General features: G+C 29.9%; 1 pseudogene; it reads left to right on the forward strand.

Moving 5' to 3' along the window:
- Positions 1–4,805, forward strand: part of LOC149570941 (linoleate 9S-lipoxygenase 6-like) — a 32,299-nt pseudogene extending 27,494 nt beyond the window's left edge.
- Positions 4,806–6,000: the final 1,195 nt, after the last annotated feature.

Consider the following 6,000-nt stretch of genomic DNA (forward strand, 5'->3'; position numbering starts at 1 on the left):
CTCTCTCTTTCTCCCTCTCTCTCTAGGTGTGTGTATATAAATATTATCACTTATAAGAAAATATAATATTATTTCTAGTCACTTGTACATATAGTTAGGCTAAGGTATATAATTTACTAAATGATTAGTATAATCATATATAGAGTAAGAGTTAAAGTTAGGATCCAAGGTTTACAATTTCATTTATATGACACTCGGTGTTATGATTAGGGTTAATAAGTGGTTAAATGTTACACTAAAATAAGGGATAGGGTTAAGGGAAGTATGAGATTTAGGTGTAGTGTTGGAGTATTTGGAGTACAAGTCTGGTAAAATTTGGGATATATGTTATACAAATGACTTGAATAGTGGAAAAATTAATTCATGAAAGGGAACTTATAAGTCTTAACACAACAATTTAGATGATGTAAAAAGTGTGAAAGAATATATAAGATTCAATTTTATGAAATTTATTTCTCCATGATGATGTGAGAAAATTATATATTGTTGAATTTTTAATAATGCTAATGCAATTTTTATTGCAATGATTAAGAATTGTAATCAATAAATCTCCATATCATTAAGGAATCTATTTAGACTTATGATTTTCTTTCTTAATTAATATATTTAGTAGCCACATCCATTGAAGAAATTTTTGTACAACAATAAATTTATTTTGTCTTGTTCTCTTCTCCATGAAAGTTACATTGAACAATGGGGAAATAAAATTGTCAATACAACTAATTAGAAGTAAAAATTTGAAACTGGAGAGAAGAATGTACTATATACAAAAAATATATCTGTGATGGTGTAAATACATGTCACATTCTTCAATGATTAGGATTCTTTTGTGACCTTTATTTGAACTATGATTGTGAAATACTTCTTTCATCATTGAGGGAAACCCATCCACTTTTGTAGATGTGTCACACATAAATTTTTATGCATCTTCCATATGCATTTCTTCCATTTCCTCAACATAGTCAATTGGAAATATTGCTTCTCCACAACTTTAATTACAGTTGTCTGTGCCTCTTTAATTATTTGTAGGCATTTGTCAAACTCAATCTGGAAGAAATCATTTGAGATCATTGAAGTAGTTAGGCTCTAGTATCCAATAATGTTTGATTCTCTATTCGAGGTATCCATAACTCAAATAGTAACCTGCAAACTTATAAACAAAAATCAACATATGAAAATAATCATAATGAAAAAGTATTAATAGTTAACATAAATTCTTTCAAATGAATAATGTTCAAAATAACATAAATAAAAATTAAAACTATTTCAAATGAAATAGTTAGATTATAATGTTTGAAATATGGTGGCATTGTCTTCCACTTTTCAAACATTAAAAACATAAATATTAATAAAAAGCTATATATAATCTAATTAAATAATGACAAAATATAAACTAAATATATGATTCATTTATTTTAAATTAATCACTAACTTTAATAAAATACAAATTTTATTGATAAGGTGACCTTCTTGTCCACATCAACAATTAAATTTAATTATGAAATGTTAAAAATATAAATATTTTGAAACATGCAAATACAAAACTATTATGAAACATACAAATCTAAAACATGGAAACCGAAAGTATTTTGAAATATGCAAATCTAAAACTAATGTAAAACATGAAAATGTAAAACTAAATTGAAACATGCACATTAAAAATTTGCAAAAGAAATGTATTATCAAATATCTAAATTAAATAGTTTTTGAATCCTAAATCTAAATCAAACATGCAAGGCTAAACTATATGGAACTTTAATCTACTCCTGTTCAAAAACTCTAATTGCTCCAATAATCCATCTCTTCCTCCTTGCAAAAATACAAAATGAAAATGAAATGAGGAGCATTTGTTTTATAATTTATGAGAGAACCCTCATATTCTCCAATATATGTCTTTTGACATTCCATGAATTTGTTTCAAATTTCCCCACTCCTCACAAAAAATAAGCATGAATGTGCATGCAAAAATATATTTAACAAAAAGAAAATGTTTTATGTTTAAAATTTTAATTAAGTTATTTCAGCCCTATTTTCTTGGGTTCTATTTTTTTCGCCTTATTTTTTCAAGTCCTATTATTTCGGCATCTATTTTGCTTAATATTATTTTGGCTAGCTATTATTTCAAGAATTTTATTTTATTTTATAATTCAATAATGATAAAATATATACTAAATATATGATTTATCTACTTTAAATAAATCATTAACTTTAATAAAATATAAATTGTATTGATATGGTGGCATTCTCATCCAGATTAATGATAAATTTATGCTTTGAAACATGAAAATATAAATACTTAGAAACATGCAAATGTAAAACTATTGTGAAACATTCAAATCTAAAACATGCAAACCAAAACTATTTTGAAATATGCAAATCTAAAAGTAATATGAAACATGCAAATATAGAACTAATTTGAAACATGCACTTTTAAAATATGTAAATGAAAAGTATTATAAAATATATAAATCAAATTGATTTTGAATACAAATCTAAATCTAAATCAAACATGCAATAGACTAAACTATTAAATGCAAGCCTAAATAGTTATGAACATAATTCTAAATCTAAATGAAATTAATTAAAATTGAAATCTAAATCAAAGTAGAATATTATAACTAATTTTGAATTTTGATTTACATCTACATCTAAATCTAAATGAAAATATAAATAAAAAATAGAAATCCCACCTGCAAAAATGTTACTCCAAAACTTCAATCTACTCCTATTCAAAAACTCCAATCTAATCCTCCAATAACCTCCAACTCTTCCTTCCTGCAAAAACATACAATGAAAATGAAATGAAATGAGGAGCCTTGGTTTTATAACTTCTGAGAGGCTCCTCATATCCCCCAATAGACGTCTCTTCATATTCCACGAATTTGTTTCAAATTCCCTCACTCTCCACAAAACATAAGCATAAATGTGCATGCAAAATTATATTTAACAAAAAAAAATTATATTAAAATTATTTTGCCCCTATTTTTTGGGCCCTATTTTTTCAGGTCCTACTTTTTCGTGCACTATTATTTCAGCCTCCATTTGGCTTCCGATTATTTTGGCCACCTATTATTTCGAGAATTATTTTTTAATATTTAATTTGGAAGTTTGTAACTGCTCCCAATTCTTTTTTATTAACAGAGAATCTTTTTTTACATATTCTCGTGCTGGGTATTTGTGCTGTGATTGTATAGAATGCCTCTCGACATAATAATAATAAATAGCTAGGGCAACACAAGCACAATATCCATGTTGGATATATTGATGGCAGGCTATTGAAAACCAAAAATTGTTTATATTAGACTACTACAATGTGTACATGTCCTTTGTGGGACGCATTAACAACCTTCCCACAAGCAAAATCTATGCCACCCACACCATATTCTTCCTTTGCCAAGATGGACCTCTGAGGCCTATTGCCATCGAGCTTTGTTTGCCTCCCACATTGGTGGGACTTGGTGACAACCAAATCTTCACACCTAATTATGTGGGAGAAGATAAGGGATGGCTGTGGGAGTTGGCCAAAGCTCATGTGGGATCCAACGATTGCGATTATCACCAGCTAGTTAGTCACTGGTAAGTAGTTGAAGCATCATAACAAACTACCCTTAAATCTTCAACACATGAAGGTACCTAATGTAGTCTACTTAATATGGTATGATTTCAAGCTTAGAACACATGCGGTGGTAGAGCCATTCATCATTTCCACTCACAGAAATTTGAGCAAACTACACCCTCTTCACAAGTTACTTGCCCCTCACTTTCGCAACACAATGGGCATCAATCGTGCAGCTCGTGAAAGCCTAATTAATGCACATGGCATCATTGAGAGATGTTTTAGTCCAGGTAAGTTTGCAATAGAAATCTCTTCCAAAGCATACATCAACTAGAGATTCAATGAGCAAGGTCTGCCAGCTAATCTGAAGAGAAGGTATGTTATGAACAATATATATTGTATTCAAATACTGATATTCATGTACAAATGAGGATAGAGATACTGATTCTACTAGCTTACTTGTGGTAGAGGCATCGCCATAGACAACAAAGCAGGTGGAGTGGAACTAGTGATCAAAGATTATCCATATGTGGTGGACGGGCTTGAAGTATGGGATTCCTTGAAATCATGGGTGTCTGAATACTTATCACTTTATTACAGTGATGATGGGAGTGTGGAGAGTGATGAAGAATCGAGAGTGTGGTGGAAAGAGATAATAGAAGTTGGGCACAAGGAAACGAAGCTACAGATTACAACAGAGGATGTAGCTGGGTGGTACAAGATGAATAGCCAGAGTGATCTGAAGGAAGCAGTCACAATGTTCATCTAGATTGCCTCTACTCACCATGCATCAGTGAACTTCAACCAGTATGATTATGCTGGATTCATGCCCAATCTACCCAGTACCACCCGAAAGTTTGTTCCACAGAAAGGGTCAGACGAGTATTCCAAATTACTCAAGGACCTAGGGGCCTATTTTCTCAAGACTCTTACGGACCCTAGCACAGCCACTACTACCATGGCTATCTCGGAAATCTTTTCTAGGCATTCCACCAACAAGGTTTACTTGGGGAAGGGTTCAAGCAAAGAATGGGTTGATGACTATAGGGTTTCCGAAGCCTTTTAGAAATTTCAGCAGAACCTGCTGGCCATTGAGAAAAATATTATAGCTAGGAATAAGGATCCAAACCTGAAAAACTGATGTGGTGCCGCAATGGTTCCTTACACACTCTTGTTTCCAAGCACTTCAGATAATACCAAGGTTGTTGGTCTCACCTTCAAGGGAATTCCTAACAACATCAGTATATGAGAAAGCTGAAGAGGACATTACTATTATATATTTATGTTTATGTGTGTTTTTGAGGGACTGATCCCACTTTTATGTTTTGTTTGATTTAAAATAAAACTATGTATGTATCTAAGTATCAATAGTTGGTGTGATGCTTACATATGAAAGAATAATATATGATTGTGTTGAAGATAACACTACTAATATATATTTATGTTTATATGTGTGCTTTTATGTGTTCTTTTTGAAGGACTGATCTCACTTTTGTTTGACTCAAAACAAAATAAAATTATGGATCTAAGTATCAATATTTGGTATGGTGCTTACATATGAACGAATAATATAAAATATTATCTTGTATTTAGTATTTAGTTTTGTCTTAATGAATATATTAGGATTACATTTCTAATAATATTAAAGATGTTTTCTCTTTTATTAATGAATATATTACAATTACATTTTAATAATATTAAAGATGTTTACTCTTTTATTATTAAATATTATGTTCTATCTGGTTTTGTCTTCATAGATATTTTGTGTTATTTAATTTTTATTTATAGTTTACAAGGATATTCTTTTGATTTTAAAAAATATGATCTTATGAAAGACAACCACATTGGATATGTTAACACTCTCATTAATTAGTTTTATGGCAGTTTTAAGACTATTATAATATTGCTTTATTTCAATTATTTTTCTTGGTAATTTTTTTGTTAGCAATATTTTAAAGCAAGAATCTTTGCTTTGAGTTTTTTGAGAGAACTCTCATTTATAATTAACTACCAATACACATATGGGAAATTGAGTGGGGTATAACACATTGGTGCAAGACTTTAAACACTAACTATATTTAGATTTGAGATCATTAAGCTTTGCATATATTAACAAGACCCAATAGGTTACTTGAGAGAAGATTTCTTTTAGATGGCTCTCTATTCTTTATACTTTGTGTTGCTATAGATTTCCAAAGAAAGACAATTTGAACATCAAAAGTTGAAATACCTATATGATGGTGAAATCTTACATGGTCAAAGATTTAATATATTGGATCAAATAATAGTTGTATACAATACTAGTATAAATGTGAGCTTGTATATTGTGCACACTTATCCTACAAAATATGGCATCTTTACCATATTGGTGACTAGTTTTAATATATTTGACAACTAACAACATTATCAATGATCAATGGAAATTCCTTTAGGGACCTAGATAA

This window comes from Cupressus sempervirens, chromosome 2 (genome assembly GCF_028749045.1).
Source record: "Cupressus sempervirens isolate cs-2001-9-10 chromosome 2, ASM2874904v1, whole genome shotgun sequence".
In the NCBI taxonomy this organism is placed as follows: Eukaryota; Viridiplantae; Streptophyta; class Pinopsida; order Cupressales; family Cupressaceae; genus Cupressus; species Cupressus sempervirens.